Genomic DNA, 20,189 nt, shown 5'->3' with positions numbered 1-20,189 from the left:
AAGCTTCAGCCTCCATGGGAGTTGTCCTGCACCAAAGAGTTCTCTGTGCCAGTGAAGGAGTTTTGCTGTATTTCTCACCCATTTTTTCACATACTCCATCTCCGGAGTATGTTTATCCTTCCTTATGACTATCTTGCCTACCCAAATCATAGCTCTGGGTAGAGCTGCAAGCAAGGACAGGCATGTCCTCTTACAGCCAAAGGGATTAGACGAGGGTCAAGGACTTTACAGGTGAAGTTTCATATGAAATCTAAAAAAATAAATGGTGTATTTACCTTGGCTAGCATCCATTTTCAGTTTGATAAATAGATACAGTTATCACCAGGACATCAGGTTAGTAGACGTAGTTTAAAAATAAATAGAAATATGCTATTTCTTCCTTTATAGAAAGCTCTGCAAGTCTTTGTTTTCCTATCTTTCTTTGCTTCTCTTCAAACCCATTAGTTTGATATCTTTGAAGATCTTTTTAAAAACAGTCTTCTATTTCCAAAAACTATGTCAAATTGAGAAGGAAGCTCACCAAAAATAGAGCACTGTTTCTACAGAAATAATTCTGATTGATGAATTCTACATAAATCACCAAATAAAAATCATTTAAGATAATTAGAATGCCAAGGGATGGCAGCTCATCTGCTGAATTTAATAATTACATTTAAGGTTCCCAATGTTCATTGGAAAGATAATCTTCACATGCTACATGGTCGTGTTCCTTAAGACATCCAAGGCAAATGCACTTGTGTTTGTTATTCTTTTCAGAACATGGTGGTTAATTTAACTCTTCTTTGATATGTGCTGAAGTACCTGAAGTGCCTTCAGGCACTCCAAAGATTTCTACCCCCTGGTAATAAGACATGAGAGAAAGCATCATGATATTTATAAATTCTGAAACTAATCACACCCAGACTTTGTTACTGAATGGATTTTGATATGGTTATTCTGGATTTATGCCTCTATAAGGCTGAGAAGGAAACCCACAGTTTTCAGACAAGCTTTCCACCAAAAATGGCAATACTGCTTTAAACAGAGCAGGTAGAATCTGTATTTTGGGCGTGCTCTGTTTTACAGCACCTTTAATGAACAGCATGTAACCACAGGCAGCTGGAGATATAGTATCATAAACCATGCCAAAATAATTAAAAGAAAAAAAAAGAAAAATGTACATGTTCCCAAGTTTTGTCAGTTTCCCACCACTGGAGAAAGCATTTTTTAAAACAAGCCCATAATGTCCTGAATATTCAAATACAGGGCTGAAACAGAAGCTGTAAGCACTCACCATGCCTCAAAATAAAGTGAAAAATTTCCATTCAAATCAGAAGGGAAAAAAAAAACTAAACAAATAGGAAAGGGAATTTCCTTCTCTGTTTCTGTAAATCAATTTTAGAGATGGGCACAAACCATAAAACTAAGATGTAAACCTGGGATCATATGGCTCAAAATGGAGCCGGGTAATGTATCCAGACCACCACAGCTGCTGTCAATAAGGTAATAACTGGTTAGCTGGCAACGACCCCTATCTCACAGTACATTTCCTGATACACTACATCATCTTATATCCTGTGTTGATGCATCACAGATCTAATACCTTAGGACCCTGTGACAGGTATATTTTTTTCTTTTAAACAAGTATATAGCTCAGATAAAAATTTTCGCTAAAATGTTTGAGCCTCATTTATGGAATCTCCTACAAATCCATTTCAATTAGTGAAAGAAAAATTCTACTTAAAAAATATAGCAAGAAAGGATATTTAAATACGACTCACCTAAAATATGACCCAAATCCCAGTCTTTACGGTGATGAGTAACTGACAATTCCGTCAATTCCATTTAGTCTGGGACTAAAAACAGAAGCAGACAAATACTTAAATACATGAGCTTTTACAGTATGCATTCATACTGGACAAAAAGGACAATATGAAATGGATATAGTAATATTTTTCATTTTAGGAAAAAGGAGTTTATTAAGACTATCATTCAGCTAATCCAATGTGTTGCCAGTATTTGTTATTTGATGCCAAGGAAATAAAGATGCTCAATAAAGCAACTTGGATGATGACAAGTAATAGGGTGCTAGGTCCTAGACACCCATATTGCCTCCTTAATCATAACAGTTTCTACATTGTTTAAAATATAAATCACACAAAATGGTCAAATACAGCTTTAATTCTCAGTCTAATGATTAACTTGGTCAATTTCCAAGACCACAGATAAAGCCCATGAGAACTTTTTGAGTATTTTCCCAGCCTTATACATATTGTCCAGAGAATACAAAAAAAAAAAAAAAAAAAAAAAAAAAACCACCAGCAAGGCAAGTGACCAAGAAAAAGAGCAGAAACCATACAGAAAGCACAATTGTGAAATAAAACATTCAACAGGGAGTTACTGCTCTGCAAGTGAGCTTTGAATTTACCAGGAGACAAGAAGATTTTGATTCAGCATCCCACTGAATATTCATGATCATTTTGGAAGGTGGAAGGGACCACATATAGTACCTTGGATGTCCTTACAATGGGTTTGAGGAGTTTCAGGGTTTTTTCTTTCTTTTTTTCCCCCTCTTTTTCTTGTGAGAAACAGATTGTTCATAGAAAATTATTTCAAGAGCTTTCCCTTCACTTTCCTGTGCAGAGCTACAACAGAGTGCTATTAGCATCTGGTTCTGCATATGCCTAGAAGCACATTCATTTCAAGCCACTTTCGGAATCAGAGCCTTGACATGTGATAATTCCCTAAAAAATCTGATATGGATGGAGTTTTTTTCTTACAATGTACTTGAAATTTCAAAACACTCCCAACTCCCTGCAAGCCTCCTTGCAGGAGACTAACCTTCTGGGAAATCATTTCTCATAGTGCTCCAATAAAGAAGCAGCCTGACAAATGCTTAGTATGATGAAAAAAAAAAAACCTGAAGGACATCAAAATAAAAATATGAATACAGATTTACGAGCCGTATTAGTAATAATTAACCAGTCAGGAGAAATAGCAGTGTATAAAGATCTGCTATGTGAAAAGTATTGAATATTTTAGCAATTCTTTAGGAAGGTACTAGATTCTCTTTACAATTAATTATTCATCCATAAAACTTCCCTTATTTCCTCCTCAAATTACTGCAGAACTTTCTTCTCCTCAGTGAGATCAGGAGTGTAATCACATGCATGTATACAGTGCACAGGCAAAAACACATACCCATAAAAAAAGCCACATCAGATACCACCCCCAACTTTCCCCAGTTGTACATTTGATGCTTGCTGGTGCCATTAAGCAAACACAAAACAACAGCAAGCGCATTCTGTTGAAATGTTTAGCTAAATGGAACCAAAACAGTCACAGTTCACAATTTCATAAATACATTAATTAGAAGTGTCTCCAAATAGCATGTGATTTTGAATTATTAACATAAAACACTGCATTATAAATGACTGCAAATTGCATTCCTTAGTGCTCTCCATGCTTAATTTATTATGCTGTAGAAAAATTTGCGAATTACTTCACTGTTTTATATTTAATGGATAGTTTTATACGTATATTGTTTCATTAAGATAAAATTAAACCACTGTGTACGTATTATATGCCTTTCCAGTGACATAAATGTCACTAGAGACCCTCTGACTTTGTCAGAAGGGGAGCGTGCTTTCTGTCATCTCCTGGATTTTATAAAGGGATGAAGAGAAGTTTTCAGTATCTGCCCTTTCCTTGCCCATCCATAATCCCTTCTTCCAGACAGCCCATTTCCAAAGATTGTAGCTAGCACTACTGAAAAGTTTTCTGCATTTTGGAAGTGGAGAATCCAGGGCTGCTCCATGGTTTGAAGGCAAAGGAGTTTTTCCAGGAGTGGCCTCTGCTGCTAGGGCAATGCAGGTGCTATGCCTCCTGAGCTTTGTGGGTAAAAACAGGGGTGGCAAGCCAGGTGGTTCTCCTGCCCCAAACCCCACAAGCACAGACACCGCTGGAAAACCACTTCAGTCTTCCAGGAAGAGGAAAAAATGGCTGGCATGGGCTGCCTTGCTATATTACCAAGGTTTTTACTGTCATATCCTCCTGCAGTAGTGAAAGGAAGGAAGCAAAACATATTAGGAAATACAGGTGGTGCTAGGTGGGGATATGTGCCTGGAGAAACACTGGGGTGGGAAGGTGAAGGACACCATGTATGAAAGGAAAATTCACTAAATATGTAAATTCAAAGACATCCATCTTTGACAGCTTCTTTGCATGCTGTCTGTTCTTGGCCATTTGTCTTCCCTATTGGTAAATTCCTCAGAAGAGGAACTGCCTGTAACCATGCGCTTGGTGAGTGCCTGTTACAATGGGAACTCAACTTCTCTGAAAACCTGAAATGCCAATAGACTGTAAATAATAGATATTATTTATGATACATAAATAAATAGCATTGGGCCACAAAGATGCATCCTAGATGTGTTTTAAAAGGCTGTTTGATTCTCTGTTTGCTGAGAACTAATAACATTTCTTTGGTGGATGTGATAGACATTTCTTTGAACCCACTTTCAGGCCTTTCTAAAAGGTAGCAAAGGTACTGGTTACCTGAGTGCATGGGTTCCATGTAGTTTTCAGAGGTACTTTTGTTTAATAAAAATATAGCACAATAAAATGCTGCAGTATGGATAAGAGGTGGAGAGATGGCCTGTTTGGGAAAGCTATAAATTCGGCTGCAAGTTGAAATTGTATTAATGAAATTGAAGCTACAAGACGATGCATGAGAAAGAAAGAAAGAGAGAGAGAGAGAGAGAGAGAGAGAGAGAGAGAGACAGCCCTCTGAGCTATTCTTTTCAAGTAATGAAGATGAGACTCTGTCAGAGATTGAGGTGTCAAAACTGGAAGTGCTGGAACAAATTCACAAATTAAAGAGCAACAAGTCACCATGACCAGATGGCATACATCTGAGAGCTCTGAAGGAACTTAAGAATTAAGTGGTTGAGCTGCTAACAGAAAAATATGCAGCCTTTCATTAAACTGCTACCATGCCAGAGGACAGGAGGTAACAAATACCTCGTCTCACAAAATCCGGAAGGTGTGTTCCTGCAAGCTTGATTAAAGCTGCAGATTTCTTTTCTCTTTTAATCATCCTGGCTTCAGAGTGAAGTTGGGCACATCTAGCAAAAAGAGCTGCCCTCAGCCGACAGAAGCCCCCAGTGAAAACCAGCAGAAGCATTTTGCTGACTCAGCATACAGCGCTGACCATTAACCTGGCTGTGGCTGGGGGGCCTTGCAAGGACTGACTTCAGCGATAATTAAAAACCAACTGCCCTAATTACCCCCTACCTTCTCAAACAGCATTTAGTTTCCACAAGTCCCTCTCCCTGGCAGTATTTTCAGGATAGCTTAACTCTTTCCTGGACACATTTATGAATGTAATGAGAGGACAAAGCTATCATCTTACCAACCCTGGAATACCTTTCTGGTTTTATCTTCCACTTTCATTTCCTTATGATCCAGATAAAAAAGTTCTTTGGGGTAGCATTCAAATGAGAAAGCACAGAGAAGAAAAATAAGAGTTCATTATCTACCTGTGCAGCATGTAGTATGTATTTGCACCCTTGTGTAGATTTTAAGGTGTGTTTGATCACCTAGTGCTGTAGAGCACAGCTGCTGTGCTGCTCCTCAGCGTGCACACCAGCCCAGCTGATGCACAGGAGGTGGTGCAGATACGGCCTCCACAGCCTCAGGTACCCCCCCAAGTCCACAGATCATCAGTGCAAGGCATCAGCAGAGCACCCCTCCCTTTTCCTGCCAGGTGTGCATGCAGACAGATCTCACCTCCCCAAAGGCAAGGCTGGGGGGTGCAGAGATGTCTGATCACATCTTCTGGGTGTAGCAGAACAGAGAGTTTTCGCATTATTATGCTCACATCAGATTGACTACAGTATATCTTCCTGCTAGGTGCTTAGGCTGTGACAGACAATTTCAAGATTTAGGAAAGTCATCTGTACCAGTGAAGGTCTCTACTAGTCACTGGTACTGTTAAAAATATGTCTCTCTTCCAGAGGGAATACACTTGACCTTCACGCCCAGCCACTTTTTGTGTTCTTATGGTTAATGAAGGCCCTTGGGAAGCAAGTTATCTCTTTAAAGCTTACAAACAGTTTTCAAACTATCAAAACAAGAGCTGTGGGAGAACCGCTTAGGCATACCCAAAAAAACACAGGGAGAACAAAAAAAAAAAAAAAAAAAAAAAAAAAGGGCTCTTCTGCAGCAGAACCTGCACCTTGTAGAAGCTTTCATGTGTGACAACTAGAGACTCTCCTAACATTTCAAAATATTCACAACTGGAGAACTGTTATCTAGGATACAGAAAAAAGGAGGGGGAATATCTGCTTGAGAATAGGCAGACACTTGGTGCTTCAAACACACATTTCCAACCTGTAAGAGTAAGACTTACATTGCTAGTTCTAGTGAACACCCCAAGCTGCTATTCAGGGTGAAAGAAGCTCTTTTTCTAGTTTGGATAAGAAGTTGAAAATAAAACATACACACATGTAGGAGGTTTGAGGTTTTTAAAGTATTTTTTCCCACAAAATAAACACTGTGTAAGGGCAGACTTCTGGCCACAAGCTCTCTTGCTTGTAGCATCCTGAAACCATTTCTCTTCCATTGGAGGACAGCTGTAGAGCAGATGTTTAGAACCTCTGATTCAGAGGCATGGGCTGGGGGCCAGCTCTTACCTTGCCAGTATTGTTCAGCCTGGCAGTCAGACTGGAGGGACCAGTGCTTGAGGACTCTTCGATGGATGCAGGAGCTTGAAGTGTGTGGGACTTTTTCTCTGAAGTGAGTGGTCTATAGAGCAAGCCCTTTTCTTCCACAGATGCAATAGGGAAGTGCTGGTTACATCATCTGTACACTATAACAACTTTGGGATTATGACGCTTATTAACCCTGGATCATTCCTAGCTAGAGTTGATGCATTGGAACAAAGAAGGAGGAAGACTGCTGCTGTCTTCTGAAACAATTGACAAACCTGCTTTCTTCTTCCAGTACATATATACTCATATTTTAAAGGAAAACCTGAACATTTGTGCAGGAAAACAAATAACAATGAGTGGTTTAAACTTTGACTTAATTTCTTGATATTCTTAAAATACACATCTGTGAGTGAGCAGCAGGGGATGAGAAGTCTCAATCCCACCAGTGGCAGTTTGGGTGGGCTGGAGAAGACCATTGTCTTTCATGTTTTCTCCCTCTGGTGGATCTGCTGTAGAAGATGTTCTGTTTTTCCCAGTATCTCAAAAGCTCTCACTTTTCTTTCACTATTAGCAAAGGGCCATTTCTCCCTTATCTTTACATCAGTTTCCACCTTCAGAAAGGCGAGTTTAAGCAGATACATCAAAGTTCTCTGAATGGTCAAAGCCACCTAGTCTTCTCCTGGAATGGACAATCCCAGGTTTTAGACCATGATGGAAAGTCCCATCATGAGTGACTTTTAAAAGTATTTTCAAAATCTGTTGGAGGAACCACAAACAGATGTTCTTGCAGAAATGTGGAAAACAGGATATGTGTGGGAGTCCTTGCTGGGACAAATGGTGGCAGTCCTGTGGATTAAGTAATGGCCATAGGCCTTACACTCAGCAGAAACCATCGTCTTAAAAATATCTAACCCTCTCAAGTTATTCCCTGTGCATTCCTTTCAAGGCAGTCACTTCCTCATCCTAAATCGAGCAATAAATATGGGCAAATTCACAACTTGCTCTGGTGACTTTTAACCTAGAAATGCAAGCTGCTTTTATGTTTCATCACAAGTGAATTCCATGCATGATTATGAAAACCCAAGTTTTCCCATGTTTGAGTCAAATCAAGGCCTATGCCAACATTTTTGCAGCCCCTAGGCTGGAGCAGTGCAACTTATTCTTTGAGAAGCCATCACTGGAAAACTCCACTTGGTTCAGAAAAATAGACGTCCTTTAAATGCTCTGCGGTGGTCACCAGGTTCTTTCAAACAAACATGTGGTGCTGACCAAAGCTGACAGATCCCTCCATGTCAGGGACACACTTCACAAAGAGACAGACATTTTCTTTACGTTCCTAGCAGCCACTGAGCTTTCTGGGCTTCCTGCACACCTTGATGCTCTCCTAGGAGACAGTCTCAACTAGTTGCTATCTCTCTGGTTGCATCTGCTGGATGTTTCATAGTCGTGTTTCCATCTCTACACTCTTGGAACCACCAAAAGCTCAATTTTATAAGCTTGGAGTTGGCCTGAAAAATGCGATTGTTTTTCAAATCTCTAATTGGCTTTTGGGAAAATTTACCTCAGGCTCTATTTTTTATGGCATCTTTACTGTTAGCATTATTTTTTTCTGGTTGAAATGATGGGCAGGCAGGCAAGTGACACGAATGTATGAAACCCTCAGAAAACAGACAAATACTCAATGAAACTGAAGTTATTTCTTTTGTGTAGCTAAAACGGGCTCAAATAACAGAATCAAGTCGACCTTGAGTGAAAAGCAAGCAATGGTTTCTTGGCTCACAAGCTTGAGCAGCTTCAGGACTTTTGTCTTTCCCTAACAGAGTTTGGACACAGAGGCTGGTGAATGCAGAATGTGGCCCCAAGCAGGCAGTATGAAAGCGGGTTTGGGAAAGCCAATGTAATCTGTGTGTTCTTACCACTGGGACAGCTCCTGCCTGCTGGAGTTAATGGAGGCAGCAGCTCTGGTATGGTGCCAGGCTTCTCCCCAACTCCCTATCCTTCTCAATCCAGCCAAAACTGTTCATCTGGAAATTTGGGGGTATGATGAGATCAGCCTAAAGCACTTCTCCAGCCCAGTGCAAGAGAATTCCACAGCGGATGGACCAGCTTGCTTCTGTTTGATGTAGCACAGCACTTAGGGTAAGGTCATTAACTTTTCCAGGATGTAATTTCTTTCATTTTGTGGAAGTCTCAAGTCCCTGAGCTTTGCTCAAGACCCAGAATCTAATGTCTTTTTCTGTTTTCTCCCTGACAAGTCTCAGAGATATTAAAAATCAAAAGAAGACTCTAAGGAGCAAATAAAGTCTCTTTCAAGTACTGTTCCACTTTTGTGTTAACTCACAGAAGCTTTTTGCTTTCTCTGCCTGGCCCCAGTCAGATCTTGCATAAAAGGGAAAAAATGCACTTAAAAGTGCTGTTTTCTTTCCACTTCCCCCTGCACCTCAAATCATTAGTCTTTCTGCATTTCTCTTTTATTCCCAGACTGGCTTGTGCTGAATCAAATTATAATACATTAAACCTCCAAGAAACACAGAGCTCTCCAAAGTGCTCTTCGGGGTCTCCATACATGTGTTTTCTTGCTCTTTCCTGCAATAATTGCTGCCATCCCAGGGTCACCTCTTGTGTGCAGGTCCCACTCTGACACGCAGCCTCACCTCCTATCGCTGCAAAATGAATTCAGGATGGGGTTTGCCTGCACGTCGCCTCTGCTTTTGTGCACAGAAGCAAAGGAAATGCCTTGTCTGCAAGGATGCCCTGCCCTACTTTTCCAGGCTCAGTCCCTTTTTGCAGAAAGGAGTTTCTTCAGCTTCTTTGGAGAAATAGGGATGGTGGTATTCCAACCAACTTCTCTGGAACATCTTCCTTCCCTCTGCTAAAGGCTGAGCTGTCAAATCACAGTCCTGGCCTGACTGGAATCTATGCCAAGGCTGCCCTGATTTCAGTGAGACCATGGCCCTCACACCTGTGGATTTGAGTGATGACAGCCAGTGTGGGGAGAAGTTCAACAGTATTTGTGCTTTCAGAAGAAAACACTGTTCCTAGCTTGGCCTTTACTCTGAGCAGGAAGAAGGTTCTATAGGGATATCACTGCTGCAGAGAACAGCCTCACCCTAGGACAGCACAGTGCAGAGTGGAATATAAGGCTATTGCCAACCACATTGACATCAGTCAAAAAGCAAACAGAAATAAAACACAGTGAGGCACTACCCTGAGTGTGATTAGACTCATTAGTCACAGGTTATTGGAGAGCAGTAGCTCTCGTATTCCCAAGTAGCACCTCCTGATCCCCATAGGAGGAACATAAGGAGCTCCAGGAGGGGCTGAAACATACAAATAGCCTTCATCTTTGTTGGCCAGGGTTGCTTTATCATGTGGCTGCAAAAGCTCCTGAGACATCTGCTGCTTCAGAGGAAGGCAAGTGAAATGAATGATCCACAGCCGTGGGTGAGCTCTGCACCTGGAAGCACCTGGGGACCACTTCTGCCCACTCAACATCGTTATGGCACAGAACGCAAGAGCGGTTATGAACCTACACTAAATGAGTCATTGCAAGTTCTTCAGAAAACCTATTACTGGGAGAAAAAAAAAAAAAAGATATCAACCTGAACACTTGACATCCAAAGAAACATCAGAGTGCTCTGAAGCCATGTAGCACTGTTTTTTTGGCTTCTGCAGGGGCAGAACACACCAAAATCCTTGGTATCATCAAAATTGGCATTGCGTTTTCCATCAAGCCTTACATACAGAATAAATTTGTATGGAAAGGAAAATTTTTTTCTTCAAACTACCACCACAGTTCCTTTCTTTCTTCTGGGGAAGTTGAGTCTACATTTCTTCTGAGAGTGTGGGGAGAGCAACAATGAACAGATAGGCACATGCTTCCACGACAGCTTTGTTAGAAAACTTGAATTCCCTCATGAAGTGTTACTCCCCTCCCCATCCTGATCTCTTCCTCTGAAAAGAAGCCCGTTCTCACATTTTTGTGGTGGCTTAATAATGTGGGAAAATGGTTCCACAATGCAAAGAGGTAAGGGTCAAATCCATTTCTACTCTCGCCCTAAGCAGGAAACGAGTAGATACCTCCCAAAGTGAAAGCCTAGTTATCTAGCTTGCTGCAATGTTATGCCAATAAAGAAGCCTTTTTTCTATTTAAAGAAGTAATATAATAAAATGTTGGTTCATTTCATTATAATAGCTAGGAAGGATTTGCTACTTTCACAGCATAAATTTAGATTAATTTTTTAGATTTGACAACGTTATAAAAATTATATTGATTCTGAAATTATAATTTTAGATTGGTTCTGTCATTTTAGCCTATTAGCAGTCTTTAAATGAAGTGATCCAATGTTACAATCAATCTTATCTTCCATTATGCACTTCCTGGTGCTAAAAAGTGAGATCGATTCTAATTAACTACACTGGTTCAGTAATTTGGGTAGTTTGTTCAGAAAAAAAAAGTTACTGCCCTAACATCACTAAACAATTTGTTACACATTTATGTACTGAATTTATATCCAAAACCAAATGTCACTCCTATGGTAAAACAGTACGGTTGCAGATCTCTAAAATATAGGGTGGCAACATTAGTGCTACTGGTTTAGCCATTGCAGCACATGAAATATTTTCAGGGTCTTGAGGTTTAAGAAGCAAAGCAGGGTCAGCAAAAAAAATACTTCCTCTGCAGCACAGGCTGTAAACATATATGAACATTCAAAGTGTCTTGGAAAATGGCGTTTCCAACACGCAGCTGTAGCTAAGAGGACAGGCTTAAATGCTGCTGTGAGAGGCCATGGTGGTGAAATTAATGCTATGAAGCAAGTTCATGTGATTTAAATATGAATCAGTTCAAACTCACTTATTTCTTCCAGCATTTCCTGGCTTCAGCTTGCACTGGGGAGACCTTAACACCCACCTTGCCCTGTGCCAGTCTCAGACTCCGTAGACCACCAGCCTTCAAATGAGCTCCATAGATGTCGGCATAGGTGCAGGGCTGTGGGGGACCAGTATAATGTGATCCTACACCAAATGAACCTGAAAGTCTGACGAACTCTTGGAGAGAAAAGCAGAAGCCAGAAAGGTACACTGATTTCAAAAGAGACAGCAAAGGCTGACCTCTGGTAAAACTTGAGGGAACGTGTATGTCTCTTGCAATTTTATTCCTTCGTATGCTTAAATCACTCTCTTAAGTAAAACGCTATTACTTCAAGTACAAATCTGTTCATTTCCTCATCTATAATGCTTGGAGTCTCTTCTAACTGGTTCCTTGCTTTTCCTTGCTGCAGCTTTAAAGAAATGCAGCATATACACCCTCACCACTAAATCAGCTTGTCTATCTGTCACATTCAGGGTGACTTAGAAACAATCTACAGCTCAAGGGACGCTAGGTTTGCTTTTCCAATCACTACCACTACAGCCTTTTGTATGGATGTGCTGGGGGATGAGTCAAGAATAAGAAAAGTGGGCCTGACATCCTGCTACAGGATATTTCTTGACTTCCCTCCCTTTATAGGCCCTCATGCATGCTTTGTCCCTATTCTCCTAATGGCATCATCTTACCAAGGAAGCTGAAGTGCTGAAAAGAACTGTGAAAGGGAGCAGTACCTTTAAAATGTTTCACTTGTTCATGGCCTTTTTACTGTTTTTCTTTAAGATGTCAACCTTGGTCATTCAGTGGAAAAAGATCGGAAAATTACTGAGAGCCCCTGTATCTGCCCGCTTTGAGCTGAAAAAGCATCTTGGTCAGGGGAAGAGAAGTTCTACAGAGGGGAAAAAAAAAAAGTGGATGGCAAGTGGACTAGCACTGCATTTTCCTGTAGGCCCTCAAGTATTGCTGCCAGTTGTCATGAAGCTTGCCAATAATTCTTAGGAAGGGGAAATCTCAGAACTCCATTTCTTGATCAGCTCCTTTCATCCTTTTCTTGAACATGTCTCAGTACTGAAGATGTGCTGTCTGAAAAGATTGACTTTGGATCCTGTGGGAGGCCAATGCAAAATTACCCTGGGTGATGCTGGAAGCTTTTGCATGGGAATATCCTTTTTATGCTGGCAGTATATTACGCAAGTGACAGACAAATGCCTGGCAAGCAAAAGCCTTGATTTCACTGTTCTGTTATTGCATTTGTATTGCACACTATCGTTAATTATTTGCCATCTTGTAAGAAGTCCTCATGAGCCTGATTCTCCACTGCCTCACACCTCACGTAAACATTTACATCAGTGCAAAGTGAGTGCAAAACACTCTCACACATCTGCACACAGAGAGATCCAACCCCAGTGGCATTCCAGCAGGGTGATGGAGGGTGAGTCTGGGAAGCATCAGAGGGCGCATATGCACACCACTCTTGCTTGCACATGACAAGCAGCAGTGGTTCATCTTTAGCTTGATGCTACCAGCCAAACAAGAGGACAGACAGACCCCTGACTACCCGACAGCAGTGCCCTAAAGCTTCTCGAATCTCACCACCAGCTGCATAAGGTGCTGCAGACCCTTTGCAACATGAATCTGTCACTGACAGTGGCAGGTGGGACATGTACCCTGATCGTGGTGCTTTGTGGAGTGAGAGGGGTTCGAGGAGTGTGCCAGATCCCCCTCCATGCCCACGGTTCCTCCCAGCAGAGCAAGACACCCCCCATGAGCTGGATTACTAAATGCAAGGTGAGCATTGCTAGCTGGGCTGTGGATGGGAAAGGCCAGGTCCCAGGGCACCTGAATGAGAAAATGGTAGGGGTGATGTGGAAAGAGACCATGATGGCATGGCCAGTGTCACCCATGAAAACAAAAAGGGTGTGGTAGAAGGAAAAGGTGAGAGACACTACGAAAAACAGGAGGTGACATCTCTGCAGAAAAACTGCTTTTGTTTCTTTCCCATTTCACAGGCAGCATGTCTATTAAATGTGGCTTTTGCTGCCAAAGGACTTGTCATATTGCATTAGGTTTAGCAACTTCTGCTGTGGCAAAGTGTGCAGCGTCTCCCTTCACATAAAGAAAATATTTTCACAAGTCTGTTCAACCTGCTAACTGTGATTACAGACAGTTGGCCCCTGACATGACATTTATTGCCTCAACGTCCAAGTAAGAGCCTCACAGCACTGCCCAGCCAGATACCTGAAGAGCACATATGTGCGTGGAGATCTTAAACAAGTTTCTGCTAATGGCTTCATTTTGTACCCTTTTAGTAGGTCTTTAGCAGCTTGATAGAATACATGGTACAGTAAAGTAGTAAAAAGAAAAAGAGTATGTGCAAGCCCCCTCTTTTTATGCTCACCTCGAAATGAATTATATGATACAATATATTATATCCATTTGCTGCTGCAAGTGCTCTTTGCATGCATATTTCTACTCTGCTCAGCAATATTCATCATAACTGAGAATCACTGCAACAGTCTACCTCCACTTGAGAGACAATCTCACACAGAGTGAAAAGACAGTGAGAAACAACACCAAAACCAGAGACCTGCAGCATGTTCTAACAACAAAGACAAACAACAGGTTGACCTAGTTGGGTGTCTGCATCAAGGAGTCTAAGCGGCAATTGGCTAGAGGAAAGTTTACCATGAAATGAAAAAAAAATGAAAAAAAAAAATAAAAATTGAACCCCAAGAAAACCCAAAGCAGAGCAAATGAGCAAAGCAGGTACCTCCCTGTTCCCCACAGGATGTGCTGATCATGGTCACAGCCCCTACTGGAAACAACTGACAAGAGACTAACTTCTGCATTGCTGCATCCAGTAACTGTGCAGCCTTCTGCAAGACTTATCTATATATTTTCCTGGCATTTGGGAAGAAAGAATGCATAATGAAGGCTTTGTCAATACAAGAGAACATAATCTGGCAATCATTTGATTATTAATGATTGGGCTTTCAGGGGGAGTGAGTTTTTTTAAATTGGGTTGGCTATTTTAAATATTTTGTATGAGTTTAAATAATTTAAAAATGTGTTAAATGGCCTGGCTTCTTGCCTTTAATTTTCTTTCCTGCACAAGACATTTGTAGGGCCTGGATTCTTACATGACTTGGCCTATTCTGTCTCACTTTTTGGCAGGTCACTTTGCTCTATTCTTCTCCAAACAGAAATTAAGCTCTGGCCAAGAGAGAAGCAGAGCAGAATGCAGCCTGCTACAACAGCTTGTAGTGAGTTGGAAAGAACTATGTGTTATAGATGAGAGCTGATCAAGTGCCCTTCTCTTTTTTGTTGTTAATTTCACTGTCTTATTTTTAAACTTGCGCGTGCATCTGCCAGCAGCACTGCATCTCTTATTAAGCAGGTGGATGAATCATGAGCAGACAGGATTTAGTTCCATTTTGGTTAAGGGTATGCTCTCGAGCGATTAAGCTTCATCTACATCTTCTGCCGGATTGGGAATTCAACTGATTCTACAGCGTCAGTCTGAACAGTCTCCCTCACAGTTTTGTTTTCTATCATGTCAGAAACTTCTTTACAAAAATACCATGTAAGATTCAACGCCGGGCACCCATAACTTCTTTTACCAGAGATGCACCCCCCCTTGTCAATAAAATAACTCATGCCCAGAAAGGATAAGTAAGAGCTGTACAGCTCTATTCTGCTTTCATCATTTGTACTCTTTTTTGTTAGTGGGTTTTTTTTTTTTTTTCAATTTTCCATTTTATTTTCTGCATGTATTGATATCTGAAATGGGCCTGGATAACAACAAGAGGTGGGTATCAAAACTCAGGTATGGAGAGCTCACGTTCCCAAACAAAACCATTTTACTTTCTCCTTTTCTGCCCATGGTTGAATTAAAAGAAATCATCTGGGAGCAGCATACCCTGATGCAGAGAACCTTTCCTGGAGATTTCTAATCACTACAGTAAAAACTGTTTTTTCACAAGACCCTGCAGAAGTCCCCAGGGATTTTTCTTTGCCCAGTCTTCGTTAAAATAGAAAGCATGTTTGGGGGGAATAACTAATCCCTTGCCTGAATGCGACATGCCATTTGGACACTTTGTGATCTGGTACACTAACCCTCTGATTTGTTTGGCCTTGTGAAAACCTTTTAAGCTAGGCTCTGGAAATTTACCCCTGAAGCCTCTTCTGGGGCTTGTGTTTTTTATTTTTCTCCCATTTCCTCAAATCTTTCCCTTGTTTCTAAAGAGTGCCATCGTCCGTTCCTGAGCCCTCAAATCCAATTACCAAACAATGTACAAATATATGGCTGAGCGTGGTCTATGGGAACAGCTGCAAAATTGCTAATATTAGGTCTAATTTAGCTACAATAAATTAGCAAGTGTGTGGAAGCAAAATGATGACAGCATAATTATAACAAAAGTCGATGTGTTGAAGTATATGGATGACAATACATACTAATTTTAGCGAAAAAACGCAGCAAATGAAATGCATGCAATGAACAGACGGGACTAATAGCTCAGACACATATACTTAATGTGACCAGTCAGTGTAAAAACAAAAAGATAGATGAAGCTGTTCAGAATCTAGTGCTAACAAGCAGTGTAGTCTGAAACCATTAACTGTCAGGGGTAATAACACTCAAAGTACTGAAGTGCAGTAAAACAGCAGCACTTTTCTCGGGATGATGTGCTGATGTACAAGCACACACCTGTGAAGAGGGTACTAAATCTATCCTCGCGTTTATTACTATGGAGGGAGGAAAAACAACACTAATAATGTAAAGTATAAACGAAAATAGCAGACAGCAGAGAGTGACATTTGCATGGTCCCAGTCAGCTTGTTAGCTGAAGTGGGTTTTAATTAGCTATTTTCCAGCAAGCAAACGAGCAAATTAGTGGCAGCCATAAACAAGCAGAGACAATCAGGCCCAAAGAAAAAAAAAAAAAAAAAAGATCGGACCTTTTTCTGTGTGTTTTCCTTTTGGAAATACAATGCCTTCATGCTTCAGCTAAATATTTCTATTAACCAAAAGAATGTGGTAAAGCAAAGACCTTGGCAACTGTGCAAGTTCCCGAAGTGGCTCAAAACACAGCGTTAACAGTACAGCGGGATCGCAAAGCCCTGCTCTGAAGAAACCCACATCAAAGTCTGAACCTTGGGCCTCCCCTGCAGAACCTCGGGGCTCCAGTGCACCTCGGCTCTGGTGAGCTGCCCTCCCGCTGAAGCCTGCCCACCCATCCTCCGCTCTTGGGACAGGGCCCCAGCACCATCCCTCACTCCCACTCTGGATGCTGGGCAGCAGGTGTGATGCATCACACTTCAAGAAGTGTGACGCAGGCTGAAGGTGCCGCCTTCTCCCTCGCACCGCAAGAGGCATAAGATGGGTGTTGCCACAGGTGTGCTGAAGCTACCAGCTGCTCCTGCTGCTGAGGAAGGGGGATATAGCTCTGCAGGGGTTGCAGGAGACAGGCTACCAGGGTGACTGTGAGGAGGGGAGTGAGGTGAGCAGCGGGGACAGCCCTTGTTGCTAAGCTATCTGGCTAAGCTATCAGTGTAGGATGCAGCCCTTGGCAGAGAGTATGGACTCAGGCAGTAATGAAAAAAACCACTTTTGGTGCTTCTGTTATTGCCACAGTATTACCGGCTGCATAATGAAACCTGCCGCGCTGTTAACAGCAACATGAACACGGGATGAAGATCCTTCAGAGCCTGGTCAAGCAAGGCCCAAGGTTAAGCAATTCGCTGTGGTACTTTTGCTACTAAACTGATTATATTAATAATCAGCCATAATGAAAAACATGGCAAGCTTATCCCTCGAGTCAGCCGTGTTTACCTTCCTGTTCCCCCTGATTTCAAGAAATGCTGATGCGGCAAAGATGAGAAACCCAATACAAAGGACAAATTGTATACTTATATCTTATGCTGAACATGCCCAAGTCCTTCAGGTATAAAACCTGACAGCTGAAAAGTCACTTAGCAGTAAACAACTACTGGACGTAGTTGCTAGGCAGGAGAGTTCAGTGGTTAGAGTACTAATCTAGACCTTGGGAAAGTTGAAGTTCATGTTTCACTCTGTCAGAAACTTCTACGAGCTATGGGTGACCCAGCTGATCTGTCTGGGGATAAAAGTACTTCTGCCTCAGGAATTTGCTGCAAAATGCTCATTAAATATTGTGAAGGGCTCAGATATTATGGAGAAGGGGCTAATTAGTTGGAAGGAAGGGAAAACACCGAATAGAAATTAATCTTATTTATGCATCACTATTGGTACACGTGACACTAGAGAAAGACATTGCAGCAGGCTTTCGGTTGGTATAAATTATCAGAGAGCTGCAGGAGAGACTCTCTTGCTTCCCTGTCCTTGTCTTGTGCCAAGGGTATTACAGTCTAATTAATACAGATAACATGAGTGCAGACGCCTACCTGTTGGGCGCTGTTGGAATATTAACACAAGGGGAGGGCTGGGGGAAGGCTCTTAAAGAAGGCTTATTTTATTTAGTTCATTTGTTTAGTAATGTTTTGATGGTCAGAAAACCCTGGCAATGAGTAGAGCCCAAGAGGCAATTAGCAATGGGGCAGAAAATGTAATGAGCCAAAAAATGAATTAACTTGAGCAGACTAGGCACAGACACAAGGGGCCAATGTTTTTTGCTAGTTTATAACCCCTGCCCCTCTGCTGCATTCAAAAAAGTAGGAGGAGGTGTGATTTAATGTAGAAAGAGCCTGCAGGATATTTCCTACCACACCCGGCGTAGCTCTTCTCCACACAAAGCACCAGCTGATGTGGTGGCAGGCAAGCAGGCAGCCTGGATCAGCTCTTGCCTAAAGCCAGCCTCTCTCTGTAAAGTTTCCTTCCTTTGTCACCACTGAGGAGGTGAGAACACAGCACACAGCAGGCTGCCACCATTCCCAGGAAGTGGGGGCAGCCAGGGCTACCCCACCAGACAGCAGCTCCCAGCACTGTCCTGCCTCGGCAACAAGGTTATCAGCAGCAAAAGTGGAGTACAATGAGTCAAATTTTGCTCTCTTTCCCTCTTCTGAGTTTCTTTTTGTCCTTTGTTTATTTTTTTTTCTTTGATGGCTTTCAGTTTATGCTATTAGCAAACATGCTTTGTATTTGAATTCATTCTAAGTCATGGGATGACATTGTTTTGTTTACAGCTTGTATCATAAGCGCTTTCCCCACACTCAAACTGTTTGCACGCTTTGCTTTTACAATGAACTTGTTTCTCCTGTATCTAACAGCAGTTCATGAACATTGCAGGAAAAAAAGCACAGGCAATTGCTCTTGCAGGTACACAGGGATGGTAACTATCCAGCTTCCACAGGGGGACACAATAGGTAACTATCCCCCAAATTGTCACATTAGCCATCCTGCTAGCCATTAGAATCAAAGATAAGGATTTGTAATTTAGAGAGCTGCTTGACTGAATCACAGAAAAACACAACTGCCCCCAAGTGTGTACTAGGATAATTTTCAACGCATGCTGCTGTTCTGCCACGCTCGGTCTTACACGGGCCATAGGCTTTGTCCTGAGGGAGATAATTGGAGCAAAAACCTAAAGTTGTTATGTGGAGTTCAGGAAGGGAAACTTTGAGGAGGAAAAAGAAGGGTTCACATAATTTTAGTTCCCTTCTTGCATGGATAGTTCAATGCCAAATAAAAGAACAGGAAAGCCACAAAGCACACACACTTCAACACCGCTCCTTTCTCCCTGGGTCATGCCCAGTGCTATTTCATCATGGCTAGGGGACTTCAGGGGAAGCAGGAGCAGAAGGGAAAGAAGAAAGATGATCTTTAGAAGAACAGAACTGTTGAAAATTCAGAGCAAACGAGTCAATTCATAGCTTTATCAGCATATAGCAAGTGGAATAGCAAGATATTCCTCTACAAAGAGGAAAGTCCCCAAATGGATAAAGGTTAAGATAAAGGGGAAGAATTTCTGCCTGGCTTCATGCAGCTCACAGCTGCTCTGACATTGGCTGGATCTTTGGTCTTTTTTGGGTAAAGTATCACTGAGCATAGGAAAGTCATGACCAGCTTCCCAAGCATCCCAATGGGAAAAAACAAAACAAAACAAAACAAAACCATACAAAACCACACAAAAACAAAAACAACAAGAACAACAAGAACAACAACAAAAAAAACCCAAAACAAACCAAAACAAAAAATTAAAAAAAAAAAAAAAAAACCCCACACCAAGGGGTCTAATCCAAATCTTTGTCAGTTTATAAAAACAATTGTAAATCTCTGCCTCAGCTCCTGCCAGCCTCAGAAGTTAAATGGACAGCACTGTTCATTTCTTATGCCTACACTGCTCCATTGCTTTTAGTGAAGCTGCAGGTTGCAATTGAGAGTCTGGTAAGGATCCGTTTCCACTGAGTGATGTTACAATCTTCTTTGCTGGAATTATTTTAGCCTTGTAATAGCTCTTTTTTAAGAACAGCCTGATCTACTTTCCAAAATCTTCTGCAGAAAATAAGTTGCATTCATAACACAGGAATGAAGTTGAAATCCAAGGCCTTCCCCAGCAATATCTCACTCGCCTCAGGACGTGTCTTGATGATCCCTTTGTGTGGTGGTGCTTCAGCAGCAGCAGGAGAAACAGCTTTCAGCAAGGATCTTGACAGAT

Source organism: Hirundo rustica, chromosome 1 (genome assembly GCF_015227805.2).
Source record: "Hirundo rustica isolate bHirRus1 chromosome 1, bHirRus1.pri.v3, whole genome shotgun sequence".
NCBI lineage: Eukaryota > Metazoa > Chordata > Aves > Passeriformes > Hirundinidae > Hirundo > Hirundo rustica.
Note: the sequence above shows the minus strand (reverse complement) of the source record.